The 20472-nt window shown below is 41.0% G+C and overlaps 1 protein-coding gene and 1 long non-coding RNA gene across 2 annotated transcripts in view; one reads left to right on the top strand and one right to left on the bottom strand.

Annotated features, from left to right (window-relative positions):
• IGF1R (insulin like growth factor 1 receptor) overlaps positions 1-20472 on the top strand; it is a 278347-nt gene that overhangs the window by 179395 nt on the left and 78480 nt on the right. The window lies entirely within an intron of this gene.
• LOC125643329 (uncharacterized) lies at positions 701-4660 on the bottom strand. The gene is made up of 3 exons (XR_007358676.2): positions 4533-4660; positions 3976-4072; positions 701-1484 (listed from the first exon to the last, which is right to left on the bottom strand). It is a non-coding gene; the product is annotated as an uncharacterized LOC125643329 (long non-coding RNA).

The following is a 20472-nucleotide window of genomic DNA, read 5'->3' as shown; positions in this document are numbered from 1 at the left end:
ATCTCATCTAAATGATATGCAGCAAAATTGCACATCAAGAAAAAATGTTCTGGTTGGAAAGTGTGTGAGGAAAAAAATATTACCTTGTCACAAACACACTTATTTCTGGGACCAGATGTACTTAGCTAATTTTCTGAATTAAAGTGCAAAATGATACCCTGAATAATGCAGGCTGCCAGTTTACTAGTGACTCTGAAATGCTTTTTCTGTCAGAAATGAATTGTACTGGCTTGATTCTGAGCCAGGGCAATAAAAAGTTTCTGAATATGTGAAGTAACAAGAAGCAAAACAGGCTATGCTTTAGAAAGAACAGGCCAAAGAGATATGTTATGGTTTACACCTTGGAATGATTATCTTCTAGGAGTACATTTTGAAAAGCTCTTTTAAAAACGCGTGGAAAATTGTATACAAGATGACTCAACAATGATTAACCTCCCCTCTTAAAAGCGATTTTTAACAATATTTTTAAAAAAACCCACAATTGAAGTCACGCGGTAAAATGCGTAGCCAAGATAAGAGCTGAACGTTGTTGCAGAATGAATAGGGTAGAAATTAGTATTTTTATTTACTTCTTAATTTTGCACACAGTGCTAACTTTCCATAAGGGTCAACATTTTTTGTCGTCTTTGCAAAGCTTTGTGAACTAAATGAGAGAAACAGACATTCCTTCTGTTTTTTGAGACTATCCTTATTTATTTTTTTAAGAGCCCATAAGTGTGGTCATGTGTTGCCCAGTGCATATACTGATGGGGGTTTTGTAAGTTTGCGATAGCTTTATATTGATTGTGGAAGAAGATATACTGTTCATGGAAAGGGGCAGAGTATATAGAAGAGAATGAAACAACTGATAAATATCCTGGTTCCAAATCCAGGCTTTAATTTTGCTTTAGAAAGACATTAAATGGGCACTACTGAAAATACATATTTGTAATCCTTGCTTGTAATACAAATTTTTACCAGTTTAATAATGTATTATTATTTAATTTATTTTTCATTATTCATGCTTGTTTTTTCACTTTTTTTTTCCAGCATTTTACTTAGTTTGGACAAATAAAACAGACTGACTTGCCTTTTATAATGAGTTTCACCTCCTGCTTCTCATGTCCTTGCATGGTTCTGTTTGTATTCACAAAATACAATGGAGATGTTTACATTAAAAAAATGAAGGTTTCCAAATAAACAGAAACATATTTTATAACTTGCTCTTTTCTTTAACCCGAAATTCTTCACCTCAACCAAGTTGAGTATTCTCTAGTACATTCTTTCAACATTGGTATGACAATATACCTAACCATTTTTCCCCTGCCAAATTTCGTACTCTGTTATGTAGTGCCTGAATTTTCTTTTCAGCCATTTCCTACAGACCGCTGAAGGCATTGTACTCTGGAAACATGCTCCTTTTTCTGTGGTGCTGCATAGCATCCTTTGGCAGTGCTTTCAAATAGGATTCCCATCTAGTAGGGAACAGATTGGGATTTTGGAAACTGGAATTAAGAGAATAGGTTAGATTAAACGGCTGCTTTCGTTTGAGAAATGTAAATATTCCCTTCTTCTATGGAGACATTCTTAAGGAGGGTCCAAAATGTCACCTGCATCCTTAAGTTTTTTTTACATGTGATCACCACAGTCCTTAAGGAAGAACTACCAACTGCCCAGACTAGACATCAAATCCCAGTAGGTGAGCTGAGCCAACCTAAAGAAAACAAATTCTGGCTTCTCAGGCACTGACTTCTCTTCCATCTCAGTCCCCTTCTGGCTTTCTAGCACAAAGGAGGCAGGGGGAGCAGTGGGGCAATGTGTCTTGTGCATCTGCATTCCGTAGTCTAGCTAGCATGCCCAGATTCCTGGATGTGCTGTTCAGATCATTAATGAGAGATTTTTCAATCAATATCAGTCTTTGTTTTGGAGATAGGTATGTTTACAGCTATTAATTGTAAAGAGGATCAGATCTCAACTTGTTATAATGTCCCTCTGAATTTATTTGATATCCACTGACTGTAACAAGAAAAAAAAATCATAGCTCAGGACAATAGACCTTTGTAGTTCAGAGTCCTTCATAACAAATGACAGGGCCAGGAACAGGGTGGTTTGATGGTGTCTGATTGAAAGGTAGCATTCAGTGCAGGGAATAAAGCAAAGGTAAAATCTGGTCATGACTTGTGAGGACTGAAGATTTTTTACATCTATACTAGAATCTCTATTGCAGCTCTGATTTTTATGTGATTTTTATCATTTGAAAATGCCTTTGTGTGAATTTTTAATTTCTTCATTCCACCAGCTACTACTGTAGCTAGGCCCATTAGTTGAGCTGCTGGAAATGGAGATCTTGCTGCCAATAAAAGTAGGAGATTTAGATTAGTTTTCTGTTCATATTCTGAATGCACGCATGTGCACACAAATACATTTAAAAAAAAATATCCACACCCAAAATCCATTCACAACCCCTAAATACGTGTGCTAGTATATGGTTTAGAACACTTACTAATGATATACAGCACATTGCTAACTACAAAATTCTCAGATATCAGTAAACTTAAGCAGCTGTGTTAAAACACAGGCAGAGTTAGCACAAATAACCAGCAGCTATTTTTCTGAACCCAGTCTTATGCCCAGTGCACCATTTATCTAGATGACTGCAGATCTGCACTTTTTTTCTGTTTTCTCCTTGTCTCCTCCCCAAGGCTTGCTTCTACCAAACATATAGCAGGAATGTGCTGTGGTGGATGGCAGAGGCAAACTAATGGATCTTTTTGTTCTGTCTAGACTTCTAAGATCAGTGTTGACAATAAATAAAACAAGAAAATCAGATGAATTAAGAAAGCACTGTGATAAATGCCTGTAACAATAGCATTGTTTAAAATATAGAGAATACAACTGAATTCTTTTGTTATGGTTGAGTCCTGTGTTTTGAGACAGTTCAAGGTTGCTTATGGGGCTTGCTGCTATGCCCTTATCAAGAATTTTATGAATATGAGACAAAAATGTTGGTTAGAGTGTAACCTTTTGGAATTGGAACAGAGTACGTGTTGAGTGGATTATGAAGGTGGAAGTCTAAAAGCATTTAATTTATGGAAAACATTTATCTTTGCATGGAATACTTTTAGGAGTTTGTTTTGTTTTGTAGAATATTGATTAAAACGGACCCCAGAAACAGCAATACTGTGTGGTATTTAATTATTTTTACAGATCAGAATAGTTTTTAATAAGAGTGTCTCAGATTATCATTGAGAACACTCCGAATAGAAACCCATTACACCACCTTCTTTCTTAAATACACAAAATGGAAGGATGAGATCAAGTGTGTACCCCTGTGGTAAAATCCCTTGCCTCAGTGTGTATGATGTACATTTGTACATCTGTCTTTGTTTAATTCAGCATGTTTTCCTTTTTCTGTAACAGAAACAGGACATTTTTATTCTTTGTTGTAGCACATACGCACCATGCTGAGAGCTTTTATTATGATAAAAATGGCATAGTACACAACCTTCACTGGCACTAACTGGATAGCTTTCAGAGAAAAACACAAAGCAATGATATTACGAATAGGTAGGTGTAAGAGTTCACTGACAGCAAAGTGAAAACAGTGGGTTAAAACTGACCCTATTAAGGTTTGGGCTACACTTGAAAATTATGTTGGCTTATCTTCATGGGTCAAGGATGTGAAAAAAATTACACCTCTGACTTAGTTAGCTATGCCAGCCTGACCCGCATGTAGACACAGCTACCTCGATGGAGGAATGCTTCTGTCAACTCAGCTCTCTTCATTTAAGGAGGTTGTATTCCTACACTGATGTAAAAACCCCTTCTGTCAGTTTAGACTGTATCTACACTCCTGATTTATGGAAGCACAGGAACGGCGAGATGTCGGTATAGTCTCTGTAGTGTAGACATACCCCTACCCTTTATACAATTTGTCTGTTTCTTTGAAATGTTAGCATTAAAGAACCAGTGTGTTAAGAAATAAAATCACTTTACCTGTACTCCTTGTTGTTGTGTCCAAGTGGTGCCACCACATGCTGGGATTTGTGCAAGTCCATAGAAAGTCACATTACTGTCCCCAAAAGCTCGCAATCTAATATAAGCAACATAGCAACAAGGGTGAGGCTACAATAAATAATAGCAGTTTTACAGCTCAGAGAAGAGGTTCCATATGTAAGGAGAGGCATTGACGTGTGATGCAATTAAATAGCTTGAAATCACCCTTTATGGATTTTTATAAAGGGAAGTCTATACGTAAGGAATAGTGCTGGAGATACGCTAGGAGTCTTTTTCAAATTTGTTAAACTGCATGTATATGTTTTTAAAATTTACATATCTGCTACATCTCTGCTTTATCTTAAGCGAGTGACTTTGTGTAGGCAAAAGCATTTTACTGATTTTTCTAGATGTAAACAAATTAAATCTCAAATTGATAGTCATGTTTTAAAATTCCCAATACTGATCTTCCTTTTAAAATTATTATTATGCATGTTTAATAGAATGTAATATGTGTGCAGAGTTTTAAAGAAGAGATTTCTATTAAGTTCTGATACCGTGTGTTAGTTCGGTGCCTCAAAATCCTCTCAAGGCACCCTGAAAGATGTGCCAAGACAGTGTGTCTCCTTCTGCCTGGTGTGGTAAGCAGGTCAGTGCTGTTTGTGTTGGTGAGGCAGTGAGCCTGTGTCTGTGTGGAGGGAGGAGGAGGACGACATGTCATGTGACTTCACTCCAGACTCATAAACAACTGTCATGTGGTCTCTCAGACCTTCAATGCTCAGTGCGCAGGAGTACAAAAGCAGCAACACTATCCCTTTGGAACTCCTCTGTCAGTTGCCATCAGTTGATGTTGATGTTAGCATTTAGGAGTGAACAGTGACTGGAACAATGCATCACTTTTATATTTCCATATTGAAACTTTTCCGTTTGGTCTAGACTTAAATACATCCTGTGTCTTGTTCATACTATGAAAAAGAGGAGGGTTGGGGTGTGTGCTCCAGTAAGTTAATTGGCCTGGAATAGACAAGGGTTGTTGACTCTATCCCGAAGTTTGTGTAAGCAGACAGAGCTGACTAAAATGCATCTGATTTTCAGTTTGGGATTAAATAAACTACGAAGCATGTCAGTAGTGTTAGTCCTGAGTGTGATATTAGAGAATTTTTTGATGCACATAGAATGGTGTACATACTCTGGATTTCAAAGGAGTCGTTCTGTAAATTTTTCATACTTAACAAATATAGACATTTTAAGAGAACTGACTTTTGATAGAAAAAGTGTTTGCTGCTTGGTTTCTCTCACTATAATCAGTGAAAGTCTAGCACACTGGATGGTAGGCTGTTCATTGGAACATTCTGTTTACCTTTTGTTATATTTCAAAAGCATTTTGTTTGAAGTTTAATCACTACTAGATTTCTCTTGTGTTGAGCCTGTTGATTTACTTATGCGGACATTGAAAATTCGAATGCATTACCATCTTTGAGGGCCCATATTCTGTACTTCCTCGGTGAGGACATACCATTGGTCATGAGATCATACTTTTCTCCTAAATAAATTTCACTTGTAGCCTTTGTCTTTAATGCAGCTTCAGGCATTGGAATCTGTTTTGTAGTTTTTTTGGAAGCTGTTGCTGAACGTCAGTAGTGCTATTTTATCAAATTAACCACAACCTAAATGTACAGAAGCCAGATGAGAGCTTGTCTGAATTCTGCATTCATGCTGTTTATCCAGACTGCTACTATTAATAATAATTTAATGATGCTCTGTTCTTATTTATTATTTTTGTGTGTGTGTGTATAGATAAATATAAAAATATAATGGTATGAATGAATCACCCAAACTGTTTTGGGCACTTCGCGGAAACAGAATAAAACCACCCCATGTCCCCAGTAGCTTGCTATGTCAATGGACACTACTATATTGTACAGCCAAAGCAGTGGTCCCCAAACTGTGGAGTGTGCCCTCCTGGGGGGGGCACAGAGGAATATTTGGGGATACGCTGTAGGGCCCAGGCCAGCCCCTGGCGGGGGGGGAGGGCAGAAGCGCCACCCAGTCCCACTCTGCCCCCAGATCTGCTGCAGCCCTGGCTCCAGCCCCAGCTCCAGCCCCAAACACGGTCCCAGCTCAGCTCCAGCCCCTGACTGTGGCCCTGGCTCCCAACCCCAGCTGCAACTCTGCTCCCAGCCCAGCTCCTGACTGTGGGATCCTGAGAGATTACAGGACTCCTCGCAAAGATGTAATGCTCATGTTAATTCCTTTAATCTCTCCCCCTCCCCCCCCACCGGTTTATAGGGAATAATTTAGCAGATCTTTGTTTTGAGGGCTTGTGGCAAGGAAGGGTTTGAAGTTGCAGAGGGAGATAATCCAGGCCAGGAGGGGACTGTGGGAAAAGACTGGGGGTGCTTGTGGGAGGCAAGAATTAAGGGATGTGGGAGGTGGTAGAACTGGCAGAGTATAGTGTATGAAAAGGAGAATCCTGGAAATGCATCCGATGAAGTGAGCTGTAGCTCACGAAAGCTTATGCTCAATTAAATTTGTTAGTCTCTAAGGTGCCACAAGTACTTCTTTTCTTTTTGCGAATACAGACTAACACGGCTGCTACTCTGAAACCTGGAAAGGAGGGTGAGTTTGAATTTGATATGATGGGAGGAATGAGGAGCCAGTGCAGGGTCTGGAGAATGGGGAGTGACGGAGGAGGCGATTTCTGAACCTTAGCATGCTAGGTGGCAGAGGATCCCATTTTGAATTGCTACATTTAAAAGAAATTCAGTCTTGAGTGGTCACTGCCTGGTTTTTCTTGTGTTGAGCCTTTTGAATGTTTTGTTATCTATTGCACCAAGAGCATCTAGTGCTTTTTAAAATATTTTCTCTGCCTCAGAAGTATTTTACTGCTGAACAACACAGTGACCTGCTTGTTCTCTAAGCACCAAATAAATTTGTTAGTCTCTAAGGTGCCACAAGTACTCCTTTTCTTTTTTCTAAACCATGTTGTCCTTTTTTTGCTGGCCCCTGGGAGAAAGGGATGGTCTTGAGAAGAAGACCTTCCACTGAGCCTCCAGATATCTAGGTTCCGTTCCCAGTTCTGTCACAGCTCTGCTATGTGGCCGTGGCCAAGTCACTTTCGTCTGTGTGTCTGTTACCTCATCGGGGAAATGTTGATACTACATCCCCACCTCTTGGGAAAGCCGAAGATTAGTTCACCAACGTTTGAGAGTGACTCAGGTACTGTGATGATCGCCAAAGAAAAGCCTGCAAATGAATAAACAGTATGACTGTCTAGTGGGAGCAATATGTACTTTGGAGGATGGATGGGGGCTGGGGGATGAAGGCCAGCAAGACAGAATGGAAATCCTGTGTGTCCCAAACTGACTAAATCCTCTCCACCCCAAAAAAGAAACAATCACAAACCGTTAGCTCATGCTGGCGAATATATAAGAAGCAAAAAGGCAGATGAACAGGTTTCTCTCAACATTAATAAAGAAGGATATTAATGGCATTATTCTTTGTTTACAAATAATTACCGGCCTGTGACTGAGTTCTAAATATTCAACAGAATTTTAAAGCGTTGACATTTGCTTGATCAATAGTCAGTCTGTGTGGATCTGTAGTAAAGGGTAAGAAACAAAATTGTGTTTCAAATTTCGGTACAGTCTTTAGACAGTAGCCAAAGGTTCATGTGCCAAATTACTTTAATAATAAAAAAAAAAAAAAAAAGAGAGAGCGAGAGATTGATTGATTTAGGGGTCTCTGGCTCTTCAAAATACATTATTGAGGACTTTGTTGAAAGATGAAATCTATTAGATATGCACTTCCTTATCACGAAAAGCCTAAAGTTCTCCAGTGTATAGAACTAAATTGTTTCCTTTTCACTGATGCATTTCATAGTCCTCCTTCCAGGCTAACTCTTACATTAAATTAATCCAGCTCTGACTCGCATACATTTATCATGATTTTTCACAGTAAGGTCACTGGTTCAGGGCCTGCTATATCTGGTCAGGTGAGCCTCATCACTTCCTTCAGTCGTGAAGATGTATTTGTTCTGCATCAAAGACAGTAACTGTTTTGATCATTTAAAATTGGAATAATCTTCATCACAATGGGATTTGAACGGAATGTGTTTTTTATCACAGCTGCCTTCCTGAGATTGGATCTGGTTGATTTTAGGTTTCAGGGGATTGATTTTATACATTCTTGAAGTCTTAATGAGTCTGTTCATCTGCAGTTGCTGGTAAGAACCACTGACACTCAAACGTACATCCCCAACCCAAACCAGCCTAGTTTTTAAAACTCATTTAAAAAAAATCTGGCTTTTGCTTTGCCCTCTTTTTGTCATGAATGTACTGCCAGCTGAGTAAGTGTTCAGACCTGCAGGTCCCCCGAGTAGTATTCGGTAATACTATACAATGGGCTGTAATTTGGCTCTTAAGAAGGAGGAGCACGAAAACATTCAGTTTATATCAAATGTATTTTGGGGAAGCAGGAGTCTCAGGTAATGATTACAGGGGATTGGATATCAAGACAATCGAGCTCTTCTATTCCCAGCTCTGTCGCTGATTCAGAGTAACCTTGGATAACTGATCCTCTTGTTGCCTTAATTTCCCGTTTCAAAATTGGCATAAAAATTCCCACTTTGGATTTAATGCTTCAGAAAGCATTTTGAGAACTGCTGATTAAAAGGCACTGTATAAATGCAAAGTATATATTTTCCCATCTTTAAGCTTTCAGTGAAGTTTAATTTGGAGGAGTCAGGGCCAAGAGGCTGATACTAGCAAGAACGTGTTCTTAAAAATGAAAAGAAAGGAACAGAAGTTTTGAAGGAGGAAACATCGGTTTAAAAGATTTTTTTTAAAAGAGCTTCACAGTAAAACTGTCAATGGATTAAAAGTTCCCCTTGTGCAGGAGGGAAGATGGGGGGTGTGTGGTGGGTGGAAAGCAGAAAGGTGAGACAATTCCCAGTTCTGAGATCCTTTTGGAACAGTTAATCCTCCTGCACTAACGTGACACCAATGAAACCTACTTCTTTGGGGACCTTCTCATAAAAGTCAGGTGGTTTTTTTTCATCTTTTTGGGTTTTTTGGTCATCATTTAACAACCCAGTTTTTTCTCTGGTGTGTAGACAAAATGCATCAAACTAATCTGGGAGATATTTGAGCTGAATATGTATTGACAATAGCAGCTCTTCTCCATCTCCCCCGAAATGTCGTGTCTAATTTATAAAAACAAACTGCTTAAAAAGAAAGCCCTTGAACTTTGTGCAGAAATCTGTTGCTATGTAATTTGCAATTTAAATGATACTTTGCTATATTTGACTAGAGGCAAAATCAGCTATCTTATTCCTATCCAATTTAATGCTTATAGCTTTGGGTGTGTGTTGTCGTTCCAAAGAGGGGACGATCTTGGAGTATTTCCTTTTTTTCTGGCTTTTTTGTTTTTTGAGGCCCTACTAGCAAAGAGGGTATGCAAAGAATTCAATCCCTTTCCCTTCATTATTCTTCTGCCAAAGTTCAGCCCTGGTTTACACACACACTTGTACTTAGGCAGAGGTGTGATTTTTAAACCGATTTGTCCGGCCAGGTATTTGTACTGCTTTAACTAATAGTTTTTAAACTGATTCTACTTAATCGAGTGACCTGTGTGGTATATGGACACAAGGCCTCTATCAATCCAGGAATTCACGGTTCAGTTTTTTACACTAAGCAGCATCTTACCTGCTACGAGCCTTGGAAGGGAAAAAAGGGATTTTAATAGTGAAAATCTCCACAGGCTTCCTGTCCTGTGTGGTGGTATTACATGATCTCATGACATAGCTAGGCCTATATAGACTAGACCAGAGGTGGGCAAACTATGGCCCATGGGCCATATCCGGCCCACGGGACTGTGCTGCCCAACCCTTGAGCTCCCGGCCACTCTCCTGCTGTCCCCACACCCCTGCAGCCTCACCTCGCTGCACCACCAGCGCTCTGGCCCGCCGCTCCTGCCAGGCAGCGCCGCGGCGTGGCTGCCAGCTCCTGCTGCTCTGAGAGCGACATGGTAAGGGGGTGGGGAGTGGGAGGGTTGGATAAGGGGCAGGGGGTCCTGGGGAGCAGTCAGGACAGGGGATGGTTGGATGGGGCGGAGGTTCTGGGGGTGGGGGGCAGTCAGGGGACAGGGAACAGGGGGGTTGGATAGGCATGGGAGTCCCGGGGGCCTGTCAGGGGGCAGGGGTGTGGATAGGGATGGGGGCAGTCAGGGGACAGGGAGCAGGGGGCTTGGATTGGGGGTGGGGTCCCGGGGGAGCGGTTGGGGCGTGGGTCCTGGGAGGGGACGGTCAGGGGACAAGGAGCGGGGGGTAGGGGGGGTTGGATGGGTCGGGCGTTCTGAGGGGAGCAGTCAGGGGGGCGGGAAGTGGGAGGGGGTGGATGGGGGCAGGGGCCAGGCAGTTCGGGAACGCACAGCCGTCCCTACCCGGCCCTCCATACAGTTTTGCACCCCAATGTGGCCCTCGGGCCAAAAAATTTGCCCACCCCTGGACGAGACCTACTTGCTTCCAAAAACAAGTCACCTAGCTGTTTTTCCAGACAGATGGATTTACGGGCCAAGGTGACAGATACTCTCTCATCTGTATGTCTTCCTGTGGGACAATACCACTAGACCCTTAATAGCCAAGAATATGTAGTGCAGGGGTGGCCGACCTGTGGCTCCGGAGCCACATGCTCCTCTTCAGAGGTTAATATGCAGCTCCTTGCATAGACACCAGCTCCGGGGCTGGATCTACAGGCGCCAGTTTTCCAGTGTGCTACAGGGTGCTCACTGCTCAACCCCTGGCTCTGCCCCTGCCCTTTCCCCTGAGTCTGCCACGCCCTTGCTGCTCCTCCTTCCTTCCCCCTCCAAGCCTCCTGCACACTACAAAACAGCTGATCGTGGCGGGTGGGAGGCACAGGGATGGAGGGTTAGGTGCTGATTGGCGGTGCTGCTGGTGAAGGGGAGGGATGGGGGGTAGAGCTGATGGGGGGCTGCTGCCGTGTTACTGTGGCTCTTTGGCAATGCACATTGGTAAATTCTGGCTCTTTCTCGGGTGCAGATTGGCCACCCCTGATACAGTGCTTGGACTGCATTAACTTAATTTGGATCAGCTTTATTTCTTACAGTGTAGAAAATATTTATTATCACAGTTTGCATACTTGATATATTCTCTGAATATATTGACAGAGGATGAAAGAGGCTGAATATTTTAGTAGGAAGAACACTGCATAGATTGAGAAGTATGCCTTTAATAACTTGCCCTCTGTAACCAAGGGCATCTGCAATCTGTTGGCTGAATGTGAACCAAGATTGGGAGGGATTTGAATTGTCACAATGTTTACTGCAATATGGTTGGGAAATAAAATGATAATGCCTGAGATTTGCATTTCTTGGCAATGTTTCAGGTGTGCAGGTGTTTGTAGGTGAAGTGAGCTGTAGCTCACGAAAGCTTATGCTCAAATAAATTGGTTAGTCTCTAAGGTGCCACAAGTACTCCTTTTCTTTTTGCGAATACAGACTAACACGGCTGTTACTCTGAAACCTGTAAGTTTAGTAATTTCTAGGGCAAACAAAGCCATGTACAAACCCTGCATGCAGCCTGTGCTAATTGTAACTACTGGTTACATAATTTGGTGATATCTTTCTGTGTAGTTTAGATGAAAGGTGGATATCACCTCTTCCCTCATTCTCGATACCCCTTACCTCTGCTAAACGTGAAACATGTTCACCAAAATGTTACTTTAAAAAAACCAAAAACCTGGAAGTATGTAGGTTAAATTGGAAAGCTTGTCTGGAAAAGAGTCCCAAAGCTTGGAGTTTTACAGCACAGTTCAAAAATATTATACAGTGTGCGTGAGTCCCTGTCGTCTCCCTTTCCCCCCTCCCCTCCCCCCCCGGAGTCTATTACAATTTTAAAAAGATATGCTACACCTTGCTATGCTCAACTCATCAAAGAGACTTTTTAACATTTCCTTCCTCCCTTATTTGGATAGAAGGGAAAATACTTCCAAATATGTTTTATTCGTTCTCTCAAAGTGAATAGCACTCGAGCCCCCTGGGATAATTTTAGGTTTTCTTCTTGCTGAATGGGAGGTGACTTCTTTAATAGCTTTTAAAAAGTTTGTCTTGTATACAGACATGTGCAAAACGATGGAAAGCAGAATTAAGCCAGTAACTTTATTGTGTAAATGGTGGAAAGGACTAATTTTTCTTACGAGCACGTGACGCATGAGAGATGCTTGTTACCTTGGCAGCTTTGTTGTTAAGTAAAACACAATTTAAAAAAATAAAATAAAATAAAAACAAAACACATACACCCTCACACTGGAAAAAAATGGTAAAACATCCTGCTTCTGTGTACACAGAAAATCTGCTGTATGATTGTATACTTGGAGCAATGACCCTGATCCTAGGATGAAAGGGAAGATGAGCTGGGTGTTTCCATTTTGCATCTTCATGATGAGAATTGAATTTACAAGCAGTATAGAACAAGTATGACCATGGTGGCAATTAACAAATGATGACTTCAGTCCTTGCCTTTTGTTTCAGGATGTTATAATTGTTTGCAAAACATGTTCTGGTTTTCTGTCGCTTGCTAGTACTTGTTCTGAGTGCATGTAAAACACAAACAAACCAAGTGGGATGGTTTATGCCAATTCACAGCAACACCTCTTCTAACAGCTTGTGTTTTAAAGGCAATGCTTTAGGATGCTCTGTTGAACTTTGAAGATAGCAGCTGCTTCGGCTTAGTATCCAAATCCACCTATGTTGCTCTACATCTTTTTATTTTATTTTTTCCTTTTTAGAAAGGAGTTCTAAAACATTCAATATATATGTTTTGTGACTTCGGGATAAGGCATCTGAAGCAAGATTTTATGTTTACTAAATGGAAACTTAGTCCATGATTTGTGTAGACAATGCATTTCTTGTTTTAACGTCTTTGTTACTTTGCTGATCATAATTTCTGTTACTGGGTAGGGGCATTTAGATTCTGTCCTAAGCATCCAAAACTTACAATTCTCATGATATGTTAAACTTGTTGACTCCTAAATAAAATAGTTTGAACTGGAGTGCAAACGGACTGCTTTACATTGTAGACTTTTTGTGGAAATTGCCTTAGTCCTCATGCCCAGGCTAGAATGCCAGACTGTGGTTTAGAAAAAGAAAAATGTTTGCCAAGCTTCCTCTCCTTGTTTTCCATTTTGTGTTGCAGTGGTGTTCTCCACTGAACTGCCATTTCATTCCAATATGACAGCACAACCTAGTTGTCACGCTGTTTCAGGGTGACTTTCTATTGGCCTTGGAAACCTGGTAAAAATAGTTATTCTAGTTTTGTTACTTACTGCAGCAGAATGGGAATGCTAGTCCTTGGTGTAAGTGATGATATTTTATCTCATTATGGTGTCCATAGTAGGATTCTCCTGTAAGATTAGACCATTTTAAGGAGTTATGAGGCGGCAGTAGTGGAATCCCTTTGTATACCGGCGTCTTAAAATGCACCAGCATAAAACACTCCTGGGGGAATTCTGTGCCAAAAAATTAAAAATTCTGCACATAATATTTTAAAATTCTGCATATTTTATTTGTCAAAATAACATAATATAATCACTTCGGTTTCAATTATTTTGGTAATTTATTTCAAAATACCTCTCAGCAAGTGTGTCTGTAACAATATAGACAACAAAAAAGATTCAGGAAAAGTTTCTAGACAAATCATTACTAGGCATATTGATTGATATAGAACTTTAATAATTTGTTTAAACTACAATGAAGAAATGTATTTCCCGCACCCCTCAGAAGCAGTGCAAAGGCTTGGGGGAGTTGGGTAATGGAGGAGTTGAGGGAGAGGGAAGTAATTTCTGGGAAGGAGCCTGGGAGTGAACCTGGGGGGTTGTTGGGTGTGGGTGGGAGAAGTATGGAACAGATTTCTATGGGGGAAGGAGGAATTGGCTACCGTTACCCTCTCCCGTTCAGTCAGGAACATCTGCCTCTGTCTGCATGTGTCCCTGCACCCCCATCAATGTTCCCTCTAATTTTTTCCACCCATGTGCGGAATAAATTTTATGTGCACCAAGGTAATGTGCGGTTGTGTGCCACCAGTAGAAACAAAAAACCTAGAAATGATATATATATATATATAATTTTTAAAAGTTACCATAGGGATAATTGCTCCAGCCAGGACAGTTAGGCATTTTAGAATTCAGTGTTCAAAGAATTAAATTTAAGTGTAAGAGAGAAATGAAAATTATGAAATGTATAGACCAGTCAAAAAACTAAAATAACACACTTTGAAAGAATAAAATTACAGAGAATATATGTGCATTGCAATATATGTGAAGAAGTAACCTGTGTGTGTGAGAGAGAGAGAGAGAGATTGTGTGCTAGCTGCTGGGGAAGTCTCTGAGAGACCATACACTGTCTCTTTAGGCACTCATTCACCCGAAGGCATGTTCAGACCTCAGAGCTGCTGCAAGTTCTGTCCCCTCTTGGAGTTGGGGTACAGGGGCTGGGGGAGGGCGACACCATGATATCAGCACTCTCCTTTCCCCTCTTTATCCCCCCCCCCCCCGCACAGCCAGCAGGAGGGGCCCGGGAGCAGCTGCAGGAGCAATGTGCCCGGCTCTGCCAATCAACTGCATGGAGCCGGGCAGTGTGCTCTGCCAATCAACTGCATGGCACTTGAATCTCCTCTGGGCGGCTGCCCAACCACGCAGTTTACAGGGAACATGGACCCCCACTCCCGTTCAACCCATGGCTCAATGTTATCACCCCACTAGCTCCTGTTCCCCCACTGCCGTCTGTCCCCCCCACTAGCGCTTCTGAACCCCAGTCTGTGAGACCCCACCCCCAGCAGCCTCATGTGCCCCGATCTATCCACCCTACCCCCCCTATTCTGTCCCTCCTCACCTGGTCCTGGGGATTGGGAGCTGTGAGGAAGGCAGCCTCTGTCCCCTCCCTCTCCACTGCTGACTTCTCCAGCTGGTGAGAAGGTGCCCCCTCTGCCAGTGCCACATCAGCTCCTGGTGAGCCAAAGATGTAATTGCAGCTTCCCTTCACCTCCCCATCAGAATCAATTATTCTGCAGGGGACATTGCCACTGCGCAAGTGCAGAATTACAGAATTTCCTCGAGAGTAATAAAAGGAGGAAGGGATTATTACAATATTGATAACTACACAATCCCCTTAGCTTTCAACTACTAGGAAAGATGGTCTAATGCAGTGGTTCTCACCCTGTGGTTCGTGAACTATGTGTAAGGGGTTCGCAAAAGACTTGGGCGGAAAACTGACCAAACAGAATTCAGCTATATATACAGACAGAAGATTTCCAAGGGGGTCTGAACCTTCATTTTAAATTTTCTAGAGGTCCACAAATGAAAAAAGGTTTTCAACCACTGGTCTAATGTATAGAACAGTGTGCTGGGACTCAAGATGTGAATTTAGTTCCCAGCTCAGCCACAGACGACTTCCAGTGTGACTTTGGGCAAGTCACTTAATCTACCTTGTGCCTTAGTTTCTCATGTGTAAAATGAGGATAATACTTCCATATTTTACAGGGGTACGTTGAGGGTTAAAAATTCATAAACTGTGAGGAGCCCAGATGCTACGGTGATGAGGGCCATGTAAGTTCTGTGTTGTGTTTTGAAAGGCCTGTGAATCTTTCATACTCTTTTAAAGCCACTTTTGGTTGTATCCAGTGCTTTGGTGTTTGTGAAATTTCACTCACTGAGAAATCTGCTTGATGAAGCATTGAAGCTGCTCTGCTAAAATAAATATGAAAAGGTGAAGTGTGTAGCAACAGCTGTACAGTGTTGGGTTGTAAATGTGTCTGTACTGTAGATGATGTATCAGTAGCATTGATACATAGTCCAACACCAGTTAGGCATGTAATTGCCCAGAAATGGTCTCTAATACCAGTTTTAAGAGGAGCTGCCAAACCCACAAAACTCAGGGCCTCTCCCTCTGAATTTGAACTCCACTTGGACGAAACAGCCCCCAGTTTGTTCCTCCGGGACACAGGCCTGCCTTGTTAGGAAATCAGTGAAGTTTGGGAACCCACAATACCTCACATAGCTCTGTGTACAGTAACAGTGAGTGGAAATAGGGCCATAAGCATGAGCAACCAGACGAGTTATAAATATAGAATACTCTCTCAATTCCACTTTCGTTAGTCATGGAAGGACAGTGAGAGTTTTATAAACTTATAAGGAATATACAAACAGATCTGAATTTAAAATAACTCTGTATAATTTTTTTAGTATGTGAAAAGAATATTCTTTTTTGAGACCATCCATGTAAGTATCTGCCATGGATGGTATAAGGAACTTTATTTTTATATGTTTATGTCAGTGCGACTCGATCTGACAAAAAAGGTACTGGAGGGAAAATGACAAGCATGAAGCTCTTGCTTGAAAACAGAGGAAAACGGCTTTTTTTTTTTTTTTAATGTAAGTATCAACTTTCAAAATACAAATTCCTTTTTCTTTTCTTTTGTAAACACCATCTGATGCCTTTGCTGGCCTCACAGCAGCCACTGAGCATTGCTGCATTAGCTGTGCTGCAGAGTAGATTTCCTGTCAGATACAGCTTAACTGTTCTTCGTTTGCCATCAAAAATTCTGTCTGGCTCTCCCTAATCTGGTGGTGAATCTTCAATACAGGAAGGGATTTAGGAAGCCAAAAACAATGCTATGATTTTAAAATCACAGTAGAAATGTTTTTTCCCTTCTTCGTTTCCTCAAAAGCATATGTATGTGGATCTACGTAGTAAGATGCAATATATACCTAACGGAGGGTGTGTGTGTGCATATGTAGTTTGTGTATTACATATTAAGTGTGACTATATTATCCACACTTGCATCTTCTGGGTGGTGGCAATAGAAAAGGGTGGCATCCTTCTTCATTATATTTAATTGTGTAATCAGCAGTGCAGAAGATCTGCAGTGCTTTTATCCTGTATAGAGAAGAAATTTCTACAGATGCAGCTGTCTAAATATAGCCCCTGAATGAGGCAATGTTATCTAGTGGTTAGATGAGGGGACAAGTTGAGGCCTATCTTGTATTTCTACCACATCTGCTGCCTAGCTTTTCTAGTCTTCCATGATTTTGACCTCTCTTTCAGCAGAGACAATTCCTTCAGTGTGATAGACGGGGTCAGCAGCAAAAAGATGAAGTGCTCCCCCACGCCCAGCAAAGGCAGCTCCAGTTTTGAGGTGGTATTTAGAGCTAGTTGGAAAGTAAGATTTTTACTGTGAAAAATTTTGGCCAACTTTTTTCATTTTTGTCAAAGAAAAAAAATCCACAGAGAAATGTTTATATTTTGGTGAAATATCATAAACTGAAATATTTTCATAAATAATAACACCACGGTGCTTCATGGAAGTTGTAGTTCAGGGGCTTTATATGCCCATTCTCCTCTTTGGACTGGGCTCTCTGGCAAGGCTAAATCTCTCATGATACATCAATTTCTCCCCTTCAGGTGAAGGGAGGGAGGCATGCCATAGGATCCCTGACCATGGTGCATTATGGGAGATTAGTCCACCTGGAGTTCCCATCCCAAAAAAGGAGAATAGGTGCATAAGGCACCCACATTACAACTCCCTTGAGGCAGTGAGACAGTATTTTGAATAACAATACTTCAGTATTTTGAGGAAATATTGAAATTTTCCTTGGAAAGCTGCCTCTTTTGTGAAAAACTTAATTTTGTCCATAACCCAATTTTTTGTCAAAACAGTTTTGGCAGAAATTTTTCTACCAGCTCTAGTCTAATACCTTTTTGAAATGCTGGAGATGAGAGGGATCCCAAATGACTTCTTATTTTTCCCTTGAAGTATTTTGTGCTGTTGGAGTGGGATAAGTATGTATTGCTTGCAGATTTCACATGCCACTCAGAACCAGAATCAGAAATCTTTTGTGGCAAACATTCAAGACTGGATACCAGAATCCAAGCTAATTCCTTAAATCTAGAATCCTGATTCTCTAAGCAAATTAAAATTCACAATACAATTTGAGCTGCTTTCATTTATTAGCTGGATTGGCTGCAAATGATAATATACTGAATAATCCTAGCCAAAACTACCTTCTCTGGGGCCTAAAGGGCATATATATCGGAGAATGCTGGAGAGAAATCAAAGATGTGAACAAACACACATCTTTATAATCATTAATGCTCTTTTCAGTGGGAGTTATTCGGAGTGGGTGAGAATCTATCAGAGAAGTCTCTCAAGGATGCATGCAAATTGAAACACTTGCTTTCTTAGTCCAGTGTCTTTTATCAGGGATGTAAACTTTGTTCAGGATGTGCAAATAGGCTCCCTGCTCCAAATGATAGGCATTCCGGCCATCTTGTTCTTTTGATGCTGTGATGCTGGTAAATCAGGTGCCAATGCTGGCCAAGGCCATAGGTGTTAACTAAGAACTGATACATTCGTAGCTGGAAACCAAACCACCTCACCTGTTAGTTATGTTCAAAATAGGAATTAGTCTTATCAAAATGTATTTAATGTTTAGACTCTATGAAAGTCTTGTAAGTTGCTGCATGCATTAACCCCTCACTTGCAATGTCTGTATTCCATGCTATAGGAAAATATGTAATTTTTGCGTTATAACTTTGAAAATGTTTGCTCTGTACTGGTGAACCCAGGAACGGGAATTGTCATCCCCTCTAACCCCCCCTCCTCCACTCCCGAGAGGAGGCATACCTAGATTAAAGGGGCTGTTAAAGAACATTGCAACACAAAGAATTGGTGAATGGCCCTATCAAGCCTTGGAAATGCTATGTGCAAAGGAGCTCATCTCATGGACTGGAAGACTAAGTGTGACCTGTTTTATCTTTTACAAGAAAAATTTTCATCTATTTGAACTCTCACAGGGCCAGAGAGTCTAAATTGAAGCAGGAGATCCCCCAGAGTCAACCCTGGGTTTGCCCTGAAAGACATGTCAAATTGACAGATCACTGCAGCTCTGTCACTCTTAGCATTTAGATGGCAACTCATTGGTGTGTATATGTTTGCTTGCTTTAACCTGCAAATAACTTTTAGTTCTTTGTTCTAGTTTATTACGGAACTGACTATAGGTGTTGTCTTTGATATAAGACTAATTGACCTGGGGTAAGTGACTGCTTTCCTGGGACTGGAAGCAACCTGAATATTTTGAGATTTTTGGTGGAAGTGACAATTATTACTAAGTCTGTCTTGCCTGGTGGTAGGATAGACTGGAGAGTCTCAGCGGACTGTCTGTAACTGTGTGGTAAAACTGATATAGTGGTTCAGGAGTTCACATTTGATACTGGGTTGGTGAAATCTAATTCTAGAACATACCACCAGTTTGGGGTATCTGCCGGCAGGTAGGCAGGCAGGCACTCATGGTACTGAGCCACTCCAGACAGTTTTTTTTTTTAGTTTTGTAGGATGGAGAAACAGACCCTGCTTAAACAACTCAAACAGCCACAGTTAAGGACCGTAAAGTTAGAAGATTGGCATTAAGTCTGAGGAGGAAATTGAGCCTTGTCCTTTCTCCTTCTGGACCAGTTCAATCCACATCAATTTAGTGTGTGAGAATATACTCATTCTGATGATAGAATTTCAACAGTTTTCTCCCTCCTCTTCTTTCTGTCAACTATGCCAGTGAATTTATATTAAAAAAGAATGAAGAAACTATCAGCATGTTGTATTCAGATTGCTTGAAGGTCTTGTGAACGCAGGGTGATTTTCTTATTTGTCTATATTTATAATGGAAGCAAGATTGAGAACAGAAAATTATTCCCGAACTCATTCAAGAAATAGCTCTATCTTTCTGTGTCTGCCAGAAGCTGGAACTGGACAACAGGGGATAGATCATTTGATAATTACTCGGTTCTGTTCATTCCCTCTAAAGCATTTGTCACTGACCGCTGTCAGAAAGCAGGATAGTGGGCTAGATGGACCATTGGTCTGACACAGTATGGCCACTCTTACGTCATTCTTCATGATTATCAAGAATTCAGCCTTCTATTTCCCATAAGATACGGTCGCCATTCTTCCCATTTCATGCAATTAAGGGGAAATATTTTCTATACATGTCCATGTTATTTGGTACATTCTTTTTTCCTTAAGTATTGTAAAAGCTCACATCAGTTTGTATATCAGTTACGTCTGCATCACTTGGATGATTTATAGCTGAAAATGTACTTCTCTCCTTACAAACCAGTAGCAATTTATAATTAAATTTAGGAAAACAAACTCTCTCTCTCTCTCTCTCCTTGATATTCTCTCTGGGTCTTTCACATCTTGCGTCTCATTTTGAAGACAACTTATTTGGTAACTCTGAGATATCAAGCCAGCTTTTAACCCCGCTGTTCCACTAGTCAAACGAGTGGCCAGGTTTAAAAAAAAAGTTGCTCTGTCGGTGGGACCTAAAACAACTTTGACTACAATTATTTTCTGCTACTCTCTATTGGCCTTATTCCTCGTCACCCACCAAATGAACAGGAGTGCTGTTATCAGTGTGGCTCTCTCAGCTGCAT

Source organism: Caretta caretta, chromosome 10, assembly GCF_965140235.1.
Source record: "Caretta caretta isolate rCarCar2 chromosome 10, rCarCar1.hap1, whole genome shotgun sequence".
Taxonomy (NCBI): domain Eukaryota; kingdom Metazoa; phylum Chordata; order Testudines; family Cheloniidae; genus Caretta; species Caretta caretta.
This window is presented reverse-complemented; position numbering and strand designations above follow the sequence as displayed.